The sequence below is a fragment of the Triturus cristatus genome, chromosome 11 (genome assembly GCF_964204655.1).
Source record: "Triturus cristatus chromosome 11, aTriCri1.1, whole genome shotgun sequence".
Lineage (NCBI taxonomy): Eukaryota > Metazoa > Chordata > Amphibia > Caudata > Salamandridae > Triturus > Triturus cristatus.
In genome coordinates, this window is record NC_140594.1 from 394,723,674 (window position 1) to 394,745,385 (window position 21,712).

Below are 21,712 nucleotides of genomic sequence, written 5' to 3' on the forward strand. Positions count from 1 at the left end.
TATTCTGCCCCTTAATGAAACCATATTGTTCTTTACACACAATAGATTGTAGGAAGGGTTCCAGACGGAGAGCAAGAATGTTTGCGAATATTTTATAGTCAGAATTACCTAACGATATGGGCCTATAATTTTTACAAGGGTGAAGATCTTTCCCCTCTTTAGGGATTAAGCAAATAAGAGCATCTTGAAAAGTGCCATTAGAAACCTTAGAAGAAATAAAATGTGAAAATAAAGAAAGGAGATGAGGAAGAAGGCATTTGGAAAAATGAGCGTAGAATTCCATAGGGAAACCGTCTGGACCAGGAGGTTTCCCGGGCTTAAGAAGTTTCAGAGCGTGGGAGATATCCTTCATAGAGATGTCTCGCTCTAACAGTGAAAAGTCAATATCTGTGGGAAATTGTTTTGTTATAGAAGCAAGATAGCTTTGAATGTCTCTAGGATCTGGGTGAATTTTAGGAGTATAGAGAGAAGTATAATATTTCTTGAATTCTTCCAAGATTTCCAAATTTTTAGTTACCGGAGAAGAAGAGGGATTTAAGACATAATCAATATTATTGCAGTCTTTTTTAATTTTAAGGTATGAGGCAAGTAGTGTTCCTGCTTTATTCTGGCCTCCATAAAAATGTGCACTACCTCGAAGGAGATAGGCAGAGGTGTTTTCCGTAGATATCTTATTATATTTAAACTTTTCTTTAATAAGGTTATTTAAATCAGCTTTAGAATTTGTAACTGTGTAGAGAGATTCAAATAATTTAATAGATTTGAGAAGTTCATCTGCTCTGCGGGAATTAAGGCATTTTTTTGTAGCAACGTAAGAAATAATAAAATCCCTGGCAGAGGCTTTAAAAGTGTCCCAAACAATCGAAAAGGATGATACAGAAGATATGTTACGATTGAAAAAGTCTGTAATGAAGTAGTCAAAAGAAGAAGAGAAAGTGGGATCAGTCAACAGCGATGTACTGAAGCGCCATCTTTTACTAGTAACATTAAGTGGAAGCAATTCTAAGTCCAGTATCACAGGAGCATGGTCCGAGATCAATATGGAACCAATTTCTGCTTGTCATATATATTGTGTTAATGCTTTAGGAACAAAAAGATGGTCAATGCGTTATTGTGAGAGATGGGTGGGTGAGAAGAAAGTGTATTCACGAAGTTGTGGATTACAAAATCGCCATGTATCTACAAGAGATCTATGGGCAATCAGGTTAATGAAGTGATTGTGCATTGGTGAAGGAAAAAAGAGGATTTGGATACACAATCAATATAGGGGTCAACAATTAAATTATAATCGCCTTCGAGTACAACATATGGAGTAGAGATAGACATCAGAAGAGTAGAAATATGAGGCCAAAAGTCATTATCAGGTTTTGTGGGAGCATAGGCATTAAATAAGGTAGTAGGGATATCATTAACTTTAAGATGAATAATTAACCAACTTCCTTCATCATCTGAGTCCTGAGATAGAAGAGCCACTATAAGTTTTTAATGGCATTGAATTACAGTCCCATTTCTTTTACTGGTACCAGGAGAAGAGAAAACATTTCCTACCCATTGGCGTTTAAGCTTAAGAACTTCTGAGGTAACTAAGGGCCAGATGTAGGTGGCCAAACAGCGAGTGCTAACGCTGAAATTCTGTTTGCGATTGCTAATAATCCATGTGAAATATAGAGGCAGAAACATTGAATCGCTAAATAAGGAATCGCTAAAAACAATGAAAAGCAACTAGCGATTCCTTATGTAGCGAAAATGCCACACCGACTCACTATTTAGCGATTAGCAAAATAAGGAATTGGTAAAACAAAATTGCTAAGCAATGTACATAAACTCGCTATTACCGAATCCTTTAAAAAATCGCAAATTAAGAGTTGCAAATTACCACGAACTCAAAGCAGGTGGTACCCAGGTGCACAGCATATAAACAGCCCCAGAATTCAGCAGCTTGAACACAATGGCGGCCCTCTATGTCATTGCAAGGCGGTTACGGATACGAGCTGCAGGACAAAGGATCTGGAGACGACAGGAACGCGTATACAGATTGCGCATCACCTTATTCCAACTCACAGAGGCTGAAATCCATGAGAGGTACAGGCTTCACCCAAACACCATCCTGGACCTGATACGGGACCTGCACCCAATCCTGGAGCACCAGACACCAAGGGCGCATGCAATACCTCCAAATGTACATGTACTCTGTTGCCTGCACCTACTGGCATCCGGCAGTTACCAGGGGGTAATAGCTGCGGCAGGTGGAGTCTCACAGAGTTGCCTGTCACGTTTCTTCAATACATTCCTGGATGCCATGTTGCAATGGATGCCACACTATATCCAATTCTCCAGCACACAGGCAGAACTGCATAAGACAAAGATGGAATTTTATCAGAAGGCCCAGTTCCCACATGTCATAGGGTGCATTGATGTGACACATATACCAATCTGCCCCCCTTCTGCGACTGAGTACATCTACCGCAACCGCAAATCTACACATTCAATCAATGTACAGGTTATATGTGATGCTTCTCACATCATCACCGACATAGTTGCAAAATTCCCAGGGAGCACTCATGATTCCTACATCTTCAGGAACAATGGGATCTATACCCGTCTTGTTGGGGGTGAATTTGGAGAAGGCTACCTGCTAGGTAAATCCATGTGACACACCCTGAAGTATACATTTGATGCACCGATTGCTGACTGTGAATAATTTTCCTTTCTTTTACACTTAGGCGATAGCGCATATGCGGTGCGTGCTTTCATCCTTACCTCAACCCATTTACCCCAAGTGAAAGGAGATATAATGTGGCACATAAATCTACGCGCAATGTGGTGGAGTGTACATTTGGACTCCTCAAAAGCAGGTTCCGCTGCCTCCACAAGAGTGGAGGTGCACAGCAGTACCGGCCCCTGATCTGCTGCAAAATAATTGCTACATATGCCATGCTGCATAACATTGCCACAAAGAGGGGGACACCCGTGGAAATCAGTGAATAAGAGGATAGGGATGAGGAATGTCCCCAGCCACAGCACAGCGTTGCAGGTGTCGCAGCTGCACCAGATGGGAGACAGAGACGGGCAGAGATCACACACAACTATTTCTGAGTAAGTAATGAGACAACGCTAGTAACTGCAATTGTGTGACGGTGTTTAATTGCCCTTCAGTCAGGTAATTGGACAGCACACCGCAACACTATGATGGCCTCACAGTGCCTGGTCGAGCCAAACATGGCATACTCACTCCACCATGCAACATCCCTTATCCCATCATTGTGTCAAATGGGTTACGTCACCCACCACACAATGGAATGTGATGGCAGTGCTTATCTTCTGCGCCCACGTGCAGCACTGCTGCGTTCAGCTGGCACACTGTCCTCCCCAGTGCTGTGTCCTGCGGCTGATCCGTGCCTACCACTGTGCCTCCTGCGCTCCTGTAATGGGGGGGTGATGCTGCTGTGGCTTGTTGCCTCCTTACTATCAGCCCCATCGCCGATCCTGTGGCAGCAATTTGGTTGATCTGAAGCACCTCCAAGGCACTGGTGACGGTTACCAACCCCTGAGTGACATCACGGCTGCACTTGGCCATCTCCAATTGCATGGCCATCGAGCGCCTGCTGAGGACATGGGTGGCATTGCACAGCCTGTTAACTGCCTTAGTGTACCCTTCCAGTCTCTGTCTGTCCCTGCGCCTTGTACCACGGTCGCTATCAATCTTGCTGCATAGCAGCCTAACAGCATCAGACATCTCCCTCATGCCCTCAGCCACGGTGTTGTTGAGGCAGTATATGGCCTCCTTCATGTCGTTAATGTTTTTATTGTTTGCCACTATCTGGCGTTGCATTTCCCTCATTGTTTTGCCTTGCAGGCGGTGCACTTTAAGCATCTTCCCCTCCAGACCGGAGAAGACACTGGACTCCTCAGCCTCAGGACTGTGTGCCCTTTGTCGGCGTCTTCGTGCACCTGTGTTGCCAACCTCCATGGGGGACTGTGTTACAGATGCGTGTACCTCATCATCCTGCATGGTCTGTAGTGCTCCCTGGCTCTCATCCTCTGTGCCCTTCATCTCCTGGAGGCTACCCACTGTATACCTCCTGGCTCGTGGTGGTGGTGGTGGTGGTGATGGTGGTGTGACGTCAACAGGTGATTGGACATCCTCCTCCAGTGTGTTTTGCTCCGTGGAAGCCTCTTCTGTCTCCCCTTCTGCAGCCTGGTGCAATGTTTGGCCTGTGGATACAGGATTTACTATTACTCACTTGTCTGGCAGCATTTGCCGACAAATAAATGTCATGACTGCCAATCTAGCTGTCTATCCCCCGCTTGCTTATCTATTGATGTGTGTGGCATGCATATGCTTTTTGTGGACTGACTGATATGCTATTAGTTGATAGGGACTACATCTCCCATGATGCATTACTGATTTAAGTCAAAACATGGTCTGGAGTGGGATTCATGCAGGGGTATTGGGGTTAGGGAGGGTGACACAGCATGCTGTGCATGCATCTTACCTTGTCTGTTGGACCCTGTGGCTGAACTGTCCACGTCTCCAATGCCACTGACGCTCTCCGGCTGGAGGGTGGACTCCACCATTTGTTCCAATGCAGTCGGTGCAGGCGCTGTTGATGTTCCCCCACCTGTCTTTCTGGCTTGTTTGAGGCATTCGGCCACCCTCTCCTTGGCACGTTTCCAGAGATCGTACCAGCGCTTCTTGAGGTCCTCTGTTGAGCGATGGGTGATGCCGATGGCATTGATTTTTTGCTGGATCACTAGCCAAATCTTCAGTTTTTGTGACTCAGGGACGTGCAGGGATTTTTTAACGAAGAGCTGGCCGTGATCCTTCACCACCTCCTCTATTAGGATCTCCAACTCCCTCTCACTGAACTTGTGTTTACGCTTTCTTTCTCCAGCATCCTTCCCCTTCTCCTGTGAGTCCATGGTTCTGTTTTTGTGATTCAGCTAGGTGGTAGCTGTGCAACTCCTGTGCTTTTGCTCCTGCTCCCTGCCTCTCCAACAGCTTCAGGATCAGTGCAGCTGCATGGGTGTGGCCACTTCCTGGTTGTGAGGTCATCAGGTAGCACAGGATTGGCTGATTCACAGATTTGCGATTTTTTTGAAATACCGGATTCGCTAATTACCGAATCGGTAATATGGAATTGGTAATACCGATTCGGTAATGAGGATTCTGTATTTTTATTAGCGATCTTTACCAAATCGCTAACTTTTAGTGATTTTTTATCTACATCGCATATAACGAGTTCTTAATAGCGAATCGGTATATTTCGCTATTAAGAACTCGCTATTTTGGTTTTACCTACATCGGGCCCTAAGTGTGATTCTTGTAAAAATACAACATCTGATCTAAGATTAGACAAATCAGTAAGAACTCTTTGCCGCTTAATAGGTGTACCCAAGCCTTTAACATTACATGAAACAATACGTAATGTCATTGGTTATCTGTAAAAAACTAAAAATAACATTTGAATAGCATTACAGCATAACAAGGAAACAATAGAAAAATTATAATAAATAGAAGAGCGAACAATAAGCGCTCTAACATTAAAGAAGTATGATATAAAATAGAAAGTATTGGAATAAAAGAAGAAGAGAAGGAAAAGAAGAAAAAAGAGGGGAAGAGAAAAGGGAGACATATAAAGAGAATAATATATTAAGAATCTTTTTAGTGAGGAAGGTAGAGACATAGAGAAAATAATGTTGAGATAGAAAAAGGTAAGGAAAAGAAAAAAGAGGAACAAAGGAGAAAGGTAGGAAAGAGTAGGGGAAGTAGATAAAGAACAATGATGGAAGAAGAACAACAAAACATACCAAAGACTCAAACATGGGTGGAGGGTGTTGAGGCAACAGGACGGGAGGACGAACCAGCAAAACATCCCGGGGTAGATCATGAAGAGCCATATGATCTAGACGATATAAGACAATGGAGGAGAAGAACAGGAGGGAGACGACACCTGAAAAGGAAGACATATGAAAGAGGAACAAAGTTAGTGTATTTCATCATTAACAAGGAAGACATGAGATAGAGGATAAGAACAGAAGGGAGTTGGCATCTGCAGGGGAAGACATGGGAGAAAAAAGAGAAGTTACTTCATGTAACGTGAACAAGAAAGTCATGAGCTAAAAATACGACAACAAATCTGACATAGACAAAATAATAAAGTTCTCTGGAAGAGGATGATCCTGCAAATTCCATAGATTCTTCTCTGCAGTTTTCCAGAAAACGTTGGAGTAAAGCTGGATCCTCATATGTGGTGGTTTTGTTTTTATAAGTTACTTTGAACAGGCAAGGGTGTATCAAACCATATCTGGCATGTAAGTCTCGTAGTGCAGGTCGCATGGCAAGAAAGCTTTTCCTTTTATCTGCAGTGGTTTTGGTGTAGTCTTGCGAAAAAAATAGTTATGTGCCTTGCCAGGAAATACGACGTTTGATTTTAACTGCTTGCAAAACTTTAAACAAGTCAGTATATTCTTGGAAGTAGAGTATTACACCTCTTGGTTTAAGTTGAGAGTAAGAAGCAGAGGGGGGGGGCCCAATCTGTGGGCTCTTTGTGTATTCAGTGGTGGAAATTTTGGGAAATCAAGGAGTTGTGGAAGAAAAGACTGAAAGAAAGTTAAAGGGTTGGATCCCTCCAGCCCTTCGGATAAACCATTAATACGTAGATTATTGCGTCTACTACGGTTTTCGAGGTTTTCAGCCTGTTTCTGGAGTTGTAAGATTTCTGGGGGAAGATTTGTTGTGTAGAAACTTGTAATGATTCAATTTGACCTTCCATAGAGGTAATTTTACTTTGAAGTGAGAACCAATTATCCTCCAAACTTTGTAGACGGGTATTGGTTTCCTCCATGTGCGGTTTAAGAGCACGTATTTCATCCAAAAGTAGTTCTATTGAGGGAGGTGGAGGTGAGACAGTAGGTGTAGGAGGATCTTTTTTGACTCATTTGATGGAGGAGAAAGATGACGAAGCGTTTGCTTTAGGTACATTTTTAATATTGATTTGAGAGGAAGGAGATCCAGAAGTGGGCACTGTGGAGGACATGTTAGATGAAGTTTTATGAGGTGAGATGTATTAGTTTGCGTAGATTCCTCCATGTCATCCTGTAGGACAGAAAAGGGGTTAGAAGTAGGCAATATGGTAGTTTTTGAGCGAGACATAGATAAATTGGGTGAGATGTTACCTCGTCCCCCTCTGACCCTCCCCATAGACATGGGAGAAAAAAGTTTGAAAAGTCACAATGAAGAAGCGTAAATATTACAAAGTAACCACAGTAGAAATAGTAGTGTTGTTTAACATTCATAGTCAGCTTGTAAGATAATAACCACTTATATGAGAAATTAAACCACTTATGAAGTAAGCAACAACTAGGGAGAAGAACCCTCTGTCAGGATGTCAAAACGATTCCAAGTAGAGCGGTATTTATCTGAAGAAATACAATATAAGGCAAAATGACAGGATGGCGGTTACAATTCAGTCATAGAGTCCACTGGAGAAATGTTTTTTGAAGTCATGAAGATTCACTGTTGCAGAACAAGATATGTTTTCCCATGTAGCACGTATTCCAAACAAAGCGGCATATTTGCGAGAGGAAACTGTTGTTGCAGGCAAAACTCTGAGAAGAGCACAGGTAATTTCACTCACGTAGCGTGCCGCGCACTAAATACAGTTCAATCAGGAATGTAGATTCATCAGTGCAGAGCAAATAGCATCCTATAGTGCCATACATATACGGAGCAAAGTGGTATTCTTATATAGTGAAATTCGCTGTGTGAGGCAAAAAACTGCAGAGAGCACAAGATGGTTGTCCATTCACGGAGCGCCGCATATCACAACAAACTTCACACTGGAATTAAAAATGGGCTTATCGGTGCGAAAGTAAAGAGAGACTTTCGATATTGCACATGTACCAGTCACAGCGGTATTTTTTGTGAAGTGAAAGCCATTGCGCAGGATGAGGGCCGTGAGGAGCAAGCACAAGATGGAGGTCGCGGACTCTTTAAAGAGCGCGCCGCATGTCAAAGGCTGAGTTTAAGGAGAATGCTGGCATACCTCGGCATTACAGGGATGTCCTCTAATGCAGCAAACACTTCGCTTGCAAAGACTTCCTTCAAAGCCTGTCAAAAGGTCACTCCATAGGTCGACTTTTACTGGCTCCCTCAAGCTCAGACCGGAGCGATGTCAGTCGGACGCCATCCTCGTTGGCGCTCAAGCTACGCCCCCTTAAATTCCCAATCCTTAAAGTTCTTAATAGCCATTTGGAGACTTCTGATCAGATCTCTATCAAAGCATTCCACTGCAACATCAGATACGAAGAAGTATGCTTCCAAATGATATTATTTCTAGACTAAAAATTTGGCCCAGATCACCAAGTAGTGATTTATTAATACCTTTACGCTGGAACGTTTCATGTGGTGTCATCCTTCTCCATTATACACAGCTCAGGCCATTTTGAAAATAAGCCCAGCAGCAGAACATATTGTGCCACTCCATTCTGATCAAAATTACGGCTCAAAAACTCTACTGTTAACCAGTGGCGTAACTAAACTTGAGGGTGCCCCCCTGCAAGGTATGTGGAGGTGCCCCCTCCATACCCAATCAGGAGCTCTCTAGCCAGAGCACTTTGCTGAACATAACTGCAGCATCATTCTCGCCACATCTAGGGCAATTTGCGCTCATGTTGAGGTGCATGAGATTCGCTTGTTTTAGTGTGATATATGCTCTGTGGAGGTCATAATATTGGATTAGTTTGAGACGTTTACTACCTGATACCGTTGAGATGTGTGAAGTATTTTTATTGAGTCTGCGTCATTTATCTGTACACCCAAGGTTTGCTCCTACCAGTCTCTCACAATCTGCTAATGCACCATTGATATAAAGGCTGCCCGCTTGTATCAGTCCCGTCTCCAGCCAGTTTCTGATTCTACTCCAGTTGCCGCTGTGTGGTATGGCAATCAGAGCCTGTAGCGGGAGTTCCCTGGCATATGGCACACAGGTCTCCGTGAGCTGAAGAGCCCTCCTCCAAACATATAGCAATGTTTTTATCAGAACCTCCCTTCCGGGCTTGCGTGGAAGGCCCTCCTGGGCTAGCAGCAGTCACGCCACCTCTCTCTCCGGCGGGACCTCTGGGCTGTCATCCCAGTAGACCCCCCAATAGTGCTGTACAGCACCTCCCCTCTCCCCCATTGCAACTGTGCAGCTAGATATTACAGCTTGAAATACAGTACTGCCAGACCCCCCTCGAGAAGGGTAGTTTTAGTTTCGCCAAAGCTGCCCATTTCTGTCCACTGCCCCATATAAGCTGGAGAAGTAACGCACCAATTGTCTGAAACACTGCCCTAGGGATTTCTATGGGGAATGCCGTGAAGTGGTAGAGTAAACTGGGGAGGATTGCCGTCTTGATCAAGGCTATTCTGCCCATAACTGATAGTGGCAGTATCTAACTACAGGGTAAACATCATTTACCACGAATCCTTTTCCACGCAGGCAATTACAACACGGTTGTTACAACGACCGCGTTGTAACAATGCATACCATTACCCCGCAATACGGAGCAACGCCTTGCGGAGGGGGCTGAAGGGGTTGTATTTAAAATCCAACACCTTCCCTACTGTTGCACATACTGGAGTTGGAATAGTAAATTATACTATCCCAACATCCAACCCCCCCCCCCCGAGCAAGTCGTTGTTACGACTTGCGGGGTAATGGTATGCATTGTTACAACGCGGTCGTTTTAACAACCGCGTTGTAATTGCGTGTGGGGAAAAAGCATGCGGAGTAAACTGGCATATTCAACTACAGATCGTAGTGAAGCAACATATAGGCCTTGCGGTGTGTGAATGATTTGGATGCCCAGTTGACCCTCAGTCCCAACAGTGTCACAAAATGCTCCAGTGCTCCAATCGCCCCCTGAACATTGGACGCTGCCCCCCTTGTGTACAGTAACATATCATCGGCATTTAAGGACAAATAGATGGGAGCCCTATTAATCCTGAGACCATGGTAATGTATACCCTGTCACAGTACATTAGCCAACATTTCTAGTGCCATCGCAAACAGCATGGGTTACAGTGGACAACCCTGCCTGGTACCTCGTCCCACTGCGTAGGTGTCAGGTACATTGCGGCCTGTTTTCATTCAAGCTACTGGGTTTGCAAAAAGCAACTTGGCCCAACGGCGAAATTTTCTGCCCAAACCCATGCTCACCATCACTTTGCTTTCCATTTTGCTTATTAATTCCCCCACACCCTACAAGTTGCTTCCTCCCACCAGTGACCTCCATGTTGCTTCTAGAAATCCCATGTTGCTTCAGTCCTCCCACCTCTTGGGCATTTTTTTGTATTTTCTTATACAGGTTGGATTGGCGACTAAAAAGAAAAAAATAGCAGCCACACCGTTTTTTATGCTTGCGCATGAGTGTTGTGTGCACTAAATTATGCAATAGGCTTTTTGTTTATTTAGCCGTGCTGCACAGCATCTGGGATGCTGTACAGCACACCTAAGACATGTCGAGAAAACTAATGGGTTCTAAAGGCGAGACTTATTGGCTTTACCAGTACATGTTAATGGAGGGCTTTTAAAACTAAGCCTTGCTGATGGCGCTTCAAACTGCCTTTCTGCCATTTCTACTTGGGTTAAACTACTCGATGTTATTACTTCAATGTTACCACATTGTAGGATGGGAAGCTGAGTCGGCCTTTAAACTTGTGACCTGCAGATCACAGCCGATGCCAAAGGCAGGCATTTCATTTACTGAATCATCTTGATAGCTGATGGTGAGATGTGCCAATATGTCACTGCTGTTCAAAACGTTAAGGCTTTTGATAATCTACCTGCTTGCCTTTAAATTGAATAAAGCACAACAAATTAACTATTTTCACTTATCTTTCAACGAAATCCACATACCTCTCTTCATTGGTCTCCTTCTCTTCATCCGTATCTTTCTCTTAATCTCTCCCTATAAGGTTCCCAAGCTAAGTCGCCTCATCACTGGCGCTCCCTATCTCACCCGCAGATTCAACCCCGCCCCTCCCCACAGTCACCAGCTCTCTCTTAGTCTCTCTCCATTCCTCCCTATCTGATGTATAGGGTAAGGAAGTCGTATAACCTGTTTTTCAATTAACTTGCCTCTACACCTCTCATAAATGGCCTCTGTTTTACAGAGGGGCTGTTTCTGTTTTTGCGGGTAATCAAATGTAAGCAGGGTCTGCATCATTTCCATACAAATCAGCGCTGTGCTGGGGGGGGGGGGGGCCTGGAGCTTGGGGCCCCCGCACTGCGGCGGCTGCGGGGGCCTGTGTTACGCCCCTGCTGTTAACTCTTTCCAAGGTGGGGCATTCAAGAGGAGATAATGGTGATCTGAAGGTAATCTGGGTTTTTTCTGCTTTGAACATTCCACGCAATCACGTATCACTCTATCCATCTCAATATTAATACCAGACACCAATATTTGGATTTGACTCTTTCATTTTTGATAATGCACAAATGCCTTTCATGATTACTCTCTGAGATTCTCTTTCTAAATTCATGTGGTGGGATTCACTGATCTTTTGAGATCACTTCTTTGGCATCATTGTCCACTACTGTTACACTGTGGTCTTCCCACGTGTTACACTAAATCTCTGTCGCTTGCAAAGGACCCCTGCTTAAAAAAATGGCCAACCTTATTCTTGGACCCTGGTAAAAATGTGTACTTTCAAGTTGTATTCTGAAGGACCTCCTAGCTAAGTATTGAGTAACCTTCTCCTCTGATTAGAATTTTAGTCCGTGAATTATGGTCAGTACGGATTACAACTTCAGATTCCCACACAGACAGCCTGAACTTGTTCACACACCCAGCACACAAGCCAACAATTCTTTCAATAGTTGAACACGTTTCTTCTGCTGAAGATTCCAGCCAGTGTTGGAATGTGATGACATGAGTCGGAGCCAAGCGCAACATGACAAAATGTTCTAGTATCACTGTAGATGCGATGGTCAGTGATACCGGACTTAGGGGCATATGAATGAAAGGAAAAATTAGTCGCAAACGCTGCGAATCGCTAAAAACAGCGTTTGCGACTGATTTTTCGCAATTCCATATGTATGACACACTTCCACACAAAAAACTAAGAAATCGCTAAATTAGCGATTTCTTAGGCTGCGAAACATTCAAACTGCGATTTTCCTTGCGAATACTTATTTTGCGATTTCTTAGCTTAGCGAAAATCGCAAACAAGAAATCGCAAACTAAGAAATCGCAAGCGCATGTAAGCAAAATTCGCAAATTGCGATTTCACGAAAATCGCAATTTAAGAAATCGCAATTAACACCAATTGCTTGCAGGTGGTAAACTGGTGCAAAGGTACATAAACCACCCCACAATGCAACAGACCCACCCACAATGGCAGCAATGTTCGTGATAGCCAGGAGGCTGCGTATTCGGGCTCTTGCACAGAGGAGAATGAGACAGGAACGTATATTCAGGCTGCGCATCACTCTGTTCCAGCACACTGAAGAGGACATCTATGACAAGTACAGACTGCACCCACAGACCATAATGGACCTGATTAAGGAGCTGAAACCCTACTTGGAGCACCTTACACGCAGGAAACAAACAATTCCCACACATGTGCAGGTCCTGTGCTCCCTGCACCTCCTGGCGTCAGGGAGTTTTCAACGGGTCATAGCGGAGGTTGGTGGGGTGTCACAGAGTGCACTGTCGCGTTTCTTCCATGCCTTCCTAGATGCAATGCTGCAGAGGCTCTCACATCACATTTACTTCCCACCACCCAACAGCATTACAGCAAACAAAACTGGACTTCTACCAGATTGCACGTTTCCCCCACGTCATTGGCTGCATTGACGGGACCCATGTGGCCATCACACCCCCATCAGCAACTTAATATGTCTACAGGAATCGGAAATGCTACCATTCCCTCAATATACAGATTGTGTGCAACGCTAAGTATCTCATCACAGACATCGTACCCAAATACCCCGGCAGTACACATGACTCTTTCATCTTCAGACACAGTGGAATACACAGACGTCTGAGTGCTGGGGAGTTTGGGGAGGGGTACCTGCTAGGTAAATACATGGCACACATCAATACATCCACTACATCACTTGAGGGGGGGGACATTGACTTACCTATTGTGTTTGTCCATGCAGGTGACAGTGCCTATGCAGTGCGCGACTTCATCCTGACCCCATATCTGGATCCTTCAAATGCAAGTGAGAGGAGCTACAACAGGGCACACAGATCTACACGCAGCGTCATTGAGCGAACCTTTGGAATCCTGAAGAGCCGCTTCAGGTGCCTGCATAAAAGTGGAGGCGCACTGCAATACAGCCCTGAGACCTGCTGTAAAATCGTGGCAAGCTGTGCAATGTTACATAACATGGCCATGAGGAAAGGCACCACAATTGATGTGACCGATACAGACACATCGGATGACGAGCGCCCTGCTCCCCCTGCCAGACCTGCAGCAGGAGTTGGGGCAGCTGCTGGACGCCAGAGACGGACAGAGATCACACAAAACTACTTCTAGGTGAGTAATGATGAAATGAGACAACAAAGCCTGATGATGTGTCAAGTGTTTAATCACACTTCACATGAAAGAAATAGTAGCTGTCCCCAGCACATGTTGTGCACACAGTGCAGGTAAGGCACAAGTAATTGTGCAAACAGCATTTTCGGGTTAATGCACCCGTGTTGCAGTGAGTGTCTCCGCAGATGTTCACCTCCTTCGGTGACGTCCAGGCCGAGTGCCCCCAATGGTGTTCCCTTGGCCTGCACCCTGTCTGCCACTGCGGCGGCTTTCCCCTGGCAAGGTGGGAGTGAGGCTGCTGCGACTTGAGGTGTCCTCACTCTCGGCAGAGGCCATTAGTGCGCTGCCACCAGCATTAGCTGTCTGCAGCTGCTCCACAGCAGTGGTTACCTGCGCAAGCCCTCGGGCAAAATCCTGGCAGCAATGTGCCATGTCGACCTGCATTGTTACGCTTCTGCGTGTGAGGGTGCTGGTGGTGGTGCAGAGGCGGTTCACGGCCTTTATGTAAGTGTGTAGGCGTGCATTGGCACGTCGGCCAGCCCTGTCATTGGCAGCTTGGGTGTGCCTCAAAGTGGCACAGAGCTCATGGATTGCCCCTGCCATGTTCTTCTGGTCCTTGTGTATGCGGCATAGCTGCCGATTAATTGACCGCAGTGCTTTGCTTTGCAGGCGCTGTTCCTGCAGCATGCTCTGTTCCAGGCCTGAGAACACGGACCCTTCTGCTTCACTCGCAGTGCTGCTCCTGGGCCTTGATCTGGATGTCTCCTGTGGTCTTATCCTTGCCGTTTGTGTGTCATGACTGGGCGTATGTGACACACCCTGACTCCCCTCTCTCCTGTCGGTGTCATCCCCTGTGGCAGGGAATTCGTCCTCAAATGGAGGCAGTGGGGGCACATGTGCGCGCTTCCTGCGCTGGATTGGCTGCTGCTCTGTGTCATCGCTGGAGTCCGCAGGGTCTGCAGGCTCCTCTCCCTCTGCGCTGTCTTCTTGTGCCATGCCATGTGCTGTGGATGTAAAGGGGACTACACGAGTTTGTGTTATTGTCTGCATGTGGCAATCAATAAAGTTACAACTTTTTTTTGGCTAACCTCTGACACTGTATCATTCACTTATCTCCAACCCACATGTTGCATTTAATTTCGTTAGTGTCATGGACACACAGTCAGACACAGTACTACGAGTCCCATGATGCATTGCTGGGTGTGCTGTAAGACCTGGCCTGGATTGACATTTTGGGAGTTTACTATGCGCATTTGGGGTAGTGTGCAAGGGATGGGGAGGAGTGCAGACTGATTTTGCATGCATCTTACCTTGACTGCTGGATGCAGGGTCGGAGCTGTCTATGTCAGCCACACCACCAACGCTCTCAGGCAGGAGAGTAGACTCCACGAGCTCCTCATGGGGGGTTGGCTGCTCTGCAGTGGATGGTCCTCCTCCAGTCTGATTCGCTTCCTTCAGTCTGGTTGCCACCCTCTCCTTGGACCTCTGGCGCATGTCGTACCACCGCTTGCGCAGCTCATCGATGGTACGATTGGTGACTCCCACTGCATTCACCTTATTTTGTATTTCTAGCCAGATTTTCCTCTTCCTGGCCTCTGGGACACGCAGTGCCTTCTTGCCGAAGAGGAGCTCATGGCTGCAGACCATCTCCTCAATGAGGACCTCCTGCTCCTTTTCAGAAAACTTATGTTTTCTCTTCCTTTTCTCTGCATCCTTGCCCTGCTGTTGTTTGGTGGAATCCATTGCTGGTTGCACTCTCCTGGGATGCCTCCTCACACTCCCCAAGCAGCCTCTGGGTGTGGTTCAGGTGAGCAGGTGCAGGAAATCACTCCAGTTTCCTGTTTGTGATGTCATCAGGCTGCACCTGGCTTGCAGATTCCCGTTTTTGCGATTTCTTAATTTGCGAATTTCGCTATTAAGAAATCGCAAAGCAGGTGTCTGAGAATTATTTGCGAGTTTTAAGGAATCGCAAATGATTAGCGATTTATTGTTTACATCCCGTTTAGCGAATCTGAATTTGCGAATCGCAAAATATCGCAAATTAGGATTCGCTAAACGGGAGTTTGATACATATGCCCCTGAGTGAGAAGATCTGCTTTATTTTTCCATACACTGGATGGCCATTTTAAAATGTGATTTTCCACAGAGACTGGTATACCCAAAACAATTTTCAGGGGTTTCATATTTTTGCTTTCTGCCACTGCCCAGAGCAGGGCATGTTTTTCAGGATTCTTCCTGTTGCTGCCACCAGCTGGCACCGGGTCCTGTGGCTGGCAAAAGAAGAAAGGTTAGGAGTACGGCTGCTGGGCTGTGAGACCTGTCTTGGGCATCCAGTGAGGAGAAGAGGTGAGCGCTTCAGAGCTTAGCTTCAGGGTGTTCTCGCTACTGAGCCCAGTAGGAGTGAGGGGGTATTAACACTTAATTTGTGCTGGTGGACACCTCACTTTTGGGGACTGAGACTTAACTTTCATTATCAGATTTTGACTGAGAGCAAGAGAGAGAAATTAGGAAAAAGGAGAAAGAAGGAGAAAGATAAAGGTAGAAAAATAGTGAAAAGAGAGAAAGTAGGAACGAAACGGATTACTGATTGGAAGTCCAGTACATGGAAGTGATTTATAAAGCTCCCGCCAAGGCCAAGTAACAACTGATATTACTAATGAGTGAAAGAGAACAAGGGGTGAGGAGAGGAAGAGGGAAAGGTGAAAGTGGTGGGATGAGCAGAGAGGAGTGAAGCAATAGATTGCAGAGGCAAGGTGCAGAGGCGATTCTACTGGGGCACAGGTCATAGGTGCTGGAAGAAGGGGTATGGGGTGGCGCTGCAGCACCCCTAAAATAGCCATGCTGGAGTTTAGAACGGGAATGAGCCCTAATGACTTTACATTATACCTTACAGAGGTGAAATGTCAGGCCTTGTCTTCTGATAAATTAGTGCTTATTCTTTTAACATAAATAAATATTGGTGTTTTTTTACTTTCTCTGACTGCAAAGGTGGAGGATTTTGTCATGTGAACTAAGTGACAACCTTGCTGAGTGTGAAAGAAAAGGCTGCAAGTTGTTAATGTTTTTAGCACACAATAAAACTTGAACTATACAAATATTTCAAAATGCATCAGCAGTTACGAAAACACAAATGAAGCTCGTTTTAATGTAATTCTGAATTGTGCTGGAAACAAATATTGTAATTGGATCAAAACAAATCAACCCACTTTGTTTACTTGGTGAGGCATAAACGACAAATATTCACTGAAACCGGATTTTAGCACATTTTCATTTGTGCGTTGTATAGCGTTATCAATCAAACTATGTGTCTTTGCAAATGTAGTGGCCATTTGAATGGAAAACGTCTCTTCTGTAAATGACAGTGCGCTGCCGCACCATGTTTCAGCAATGTATTTGCAAGTGTGCTCCTGAACGCAACACTACGACCATACCGCACCCTAATGACTCATTTGCCACACTTTTCTTTGTGTGACACTTGGATTTTTTCACAGCCTCTATGAATGCAGTGACGTAACACTGATGGGACACCCCCACTCCGAAAAATGTTCCAGCACCACTGCAAAGCTGCCAAGTTTTCCAGGTTCATGTGTGATGATCATGTACTGCTCCAGTGCAGACTTTTTTCGTTGAATTCTGGGACTTATCATCCTGTTTTATAATTAAATAAACACGACTACAACTCCCAGAATACAAAGAAAAATAAATGAACTGGTGCAGCACATCACTCAAGGGCCTGGGAAACTTGGCAGGGCAGCGACTGCGGCAGTGATGCAGACATGGTGCAAGGGAGTAGCATCAGATGGATTGGGGTACCTGGCTGAGGCTGGGGTGAATATACGCTTATTAGATGGAGAAATAGGGGGCAGGGAACACTCGGTGGTTTCGTAACCGTGCAGATCCGACCCCTGGAAAAACCCCGTGTTGTCATCCTCCGGCTTCAAAGGGCACTTTAGGGCGTTGCCATGTTGATCCGGCTCCCGAACCCTGACCCAGGAATTGCTCAACTTCCCACGCCGCCGTCTTGTCTGACATGTTTCTAGTCCCCCGCCCGGCTCCGCAGACTCCCAGCCTGGGTCCTTAAAGTGGCGTTTCCCAATCTGGAGTGGGTGTATTGTTAAACGGCCGTTGTTTATCACACAAAGGGCAGTTCTGAGTGGAGCACCCACCCTCGCCTCGGGCCTCGGGGAAGCACAGAGAACATTCATCAGGCCGCTGTCCCACTGGCCGCACGGCATGGAGCAATCCTCGCTTCCACGCCAAGAAATGCTGCAATTACTCACCGGAAATCGCAATACTCCCAGTACGTTTTCATCCTAGTTAATTTCATGAGGTGGGGCGACCTCATTATGTAGATAATTGGGGGGAGGGGGGTTAACGAGGAAGTGATGCAAGTTGCGTCATGCACTGCCCTGGCACATATACAGGCTCCCAGCTGGTAAGTTCCCACCGGCATGGTTCTTCACTCATGCTGTAATTCAGCACTTTTAGTTCTCTCCCGCAGGACCATGTCATGGCAGCTTGCTATCCCTCCCAGTAGCGTGCTATCCCTCCCAGTAGCGTGCTATCCCTCCCAGTAGCGTGTTATCCCTCCCAGTAGCGTGCTATCCCTCCCAGTAGCGTGCTATCCCTCCCAGTAGCGTGCTATCCCTCCCAGTAGCGTGCTATCCCTCTCAGCAGCGTGTGATCCATCCCAGTAGCGTGCTATCCCTCCCAGTAGCGTGCTATCCCTCCCAGTAGCGTGCTATCCCTCCCAGTAGCGTGCTATCCCTCCCAGTAGCGTGCTATCCCTCCCAGTAGCGTGCTATCCCTCCCAGTAGCGTGCTATCCCTCCCAGTAGCGTGCTATCCCTCCCAGTAGCGTGCTATCCCTCCCAGTAGCGTGCTATCCCTCTCAGCAGCGTGCTATCCCTCCCAGTAGCGTGCTATCCCTCCCAGTAGCGTGCTATCCCTCCCAGTAGCGTGCTATCCCTCCCAGTAGCGTGCTATCCCTCCCAGTAGCGTGCTATCCCTCCCAGTAGCGTGCTATCCCTCTCAGCAGCGTGTGATCCATCCCAGTAGCGTGCTATCCCTCCCAGTAGCGTGCTATCCCTCCCAGTAGCGTGCTATCCCTCCCAGTAGCGTGCTATCCCTCCCAGTAGCGTGCTATCCCTCCCAGTAGCGTGCTATCCCTCCCAGTAGCGTGCTATCCCTCCCAGTAGCGTGCTATCCCTCCCAGTAGCATGCTATCCCTCCCAGTAGCGTGCTATCCCTCCCAGTAGCGTGCTATCCCTCTCAGCAGCGTGCTATCCCTCCCAGTAGCGTGCTATCCCTCCCAGTAGCGTGCTATCCCTCTCAGCAGCGTGTGATCCATCCCAGTAGCGTGCTATCCCTCCCAGTAGCGTGCTATCCCTCTCAGCAGCGTGTGATCCATCCCAGTAGCGTGCTATCCCTCCAATTAGCATGTGATCACTCCTCCCAGCAGCGTGCTATTCCCTCGCATTAGCCTGTGATCCCTCCCACCAGCGTGCGATCCCTCCCAGTAGCGTGCTATCCCTCAGTAGTGTGCTATCCCTCTCAGCAGCGTGCGATCCATCCCAGTAGCGTGCTATCCCTCCAATTCGCATGTGATCCCTCCTCCCAGCAGCGTGCCATTCCCTCGCATTAGCCTGTGATCCCTCCCACAAGCGTGCGATCCCTCCCAGTAGCGTGTGATCATCATCAGGCCCGGCTCTAGGATTCTTGCTTGGGATGGCCGTGAACAAGGATGGGTGGACCACCAAGATCAATGGGCAGTGGTCCAAAGTATTGCAGAGATCAGATATTTTAGGTATTGACATTGTCAGCTTTTGACATTTTAACACCATAATCACCAATGAGGTACCTACATCGCTTTCCCTTCATTCACTTCTTGCTTTGTTGAAGAGGAGGGACGCAGCATGCAGATTGGCTGCAGCCTGCTCCTGGTCATGTGCAGCAGCAGAAACATTCCTGCTGCCACACATCTTTGCAGCTTTACATGTTTTTTTAAAAACAAAATTGTCCGCTTTGCAGTTTGCAAAGCACTGAAGTTTCAAACTGCGGTGCAGTAAGCCCTCTGACAACTTTGCACACCCCTACCTAATAAAATAAGGCAGACTTTGCCATTACTTATCCTCCATTTCTGTGCACAAGTTCATTAAAAAAATAGATAAAAACTGAGTGATGGGTTTGACAAACATGCAAAACGAAGGAAACTCACCAATAATGGTAATCAACACACACAATACAGGCCATAACACACGCTGCCTGTCACGCTCAGAACCCATTCTCAACTGGGCATGGGTCTTTCTCCCATTTGTTTTGAGGCCATACAAGCTTTTTTTTTTAGATATTGCTTGTTTGGCCCTTCTAGCCTCTGGCAGTCTTCCCTGTAGTGGTAATACTTCCAGCATTCACATCTTCCCCCTTAGTGGAAGAATAACAACGTGCTTGAACTGCTAGTATTGAGTTGTCTGCTTGTTTTGTAACGTGCATTTGGTTTGCGATGTGTAAATAGTAATTAACGTGTACCATGTAATAAAAGACGCTTCATTCAGGTAAACAATACTGCAATGCCATGTACTAAACAAACATATTCAGACTAGACAACATTATACTGTGCACTATAGAGCTCTGCCTAGCCACTCATGTAATAAAAAAAGACTTCCACAGGAGTTAATGGTACAACGGGTGTGCTCTATGAACCTTGAAACACCTATATTAAAGGCACTGAAATACATCAGGTAAGGTGCTTTCGAATATAATCATAGTGGTACGAAGTCAATGGAGCCTTCAGCCTCATCTGTGAGAGTGAGTGAGTGAGTGTGTTCAGGATATTCATGCTGTTCATTTGTGCATGTAGCAGCTACCATCCCTACTGACATCACACTTGTTTCCAGGCCTGAAAGTAGCCTATGTTCTGGGTCAACTCAGGACCAAAAATTGGCCCGGGCACCCAAAAGCAAGCGGCCCACCTTTGCAGATCTCAACCTTTAGGGAAATATTACTTGAATAGTAGCAGGGAGCTAATCTGGGGAGAGATTTGTGATAAATTAAACTTTTCATATGTTCTAGGACCGTTAGCATTATTCACTTGCTGGAAACCGTATTATTTCTCTGCAGCTCACTCACACATCTTCCAACGAGTCTGTCCCTGAAACAGTTGCTCACTCTTAGATCCACTAAGCCCTTACTCGCCCTCCGATCTCTGAGTCCTCTCTCTGGTCCTCAAACTCCTGATCATTCTTATGAATCTTTGCTTGCCCGTGACCAGCATGACCCCGGAATCTCTTGTGGATCCTCTTGTCTGTAGGCTTCTGATCCCACATAAGAATCCATGGGTGCTGCTCATCCTAAGGCCTCCGGACTCTTGCTCGCCATCAGTTGGTCTCTTAACTACACACTTATTAAAAGGACCCCAAAGCTAATGTCCACTCTCCGGTCCGCCGAGACTCCAGCTGAGGTTCAGATCCTCCATGTTCCAGCTCGCTCTCAGGTGCCTTTGGATTCCAGCTCATCATCTGGTCACCTGACTTCCCTGTTCACTGTCCGACCCTGTAGCTCTTGTTCGCTCTTACTTGGAAGCTCCAGGACATTCTCATTTCCCTGAGGGTCATGTTTATCATGAGATTCCATAGGGCCTATATATCCATATAGCTTTCTTGATGTTTTGCTCACCCTAAGGGCATGAAGTGTATTGTCACTACCAGATGGCTGAAGCTCCTGCTCACCCTCAATCCTCTGTGTGCATTTGGGGTGAACATATGCTTCAGAGGCATAGCTGAGTTCAGGTCTCAGAGTCTCAAGCTCACCCTGGGGTCCTGAGGTTTATGCTCACTCCACGTTGCCCGAAAACATGCTCACTACAAGGTTTTCAAGTCTCCTGCTCGTCTCAAGGCTCTGGCTCACCAGGGGGTGCTAATGTTCCTGATCAGGGTCATTTACCTGCAGGTCCTGGCCTCGCCCCAGTGCCCAAAGGCTCCTTCTCAGGGACATTAATCATTGAAGATCTGGTCCACCTTAGACCCCTGGGGCACAAGCCATCCTTAAGTTGCTGAATCTGCTTCTCAATTTCGCCTACCAGAAAATCTAGTTTACCCTCAGATCACTGACTTTCCTGGTCAGCCTGAGTTTTCCTATTATCTCTGCCCACCCTTCCTAAGTCACAAAACTCACTGCTATTGTTCAG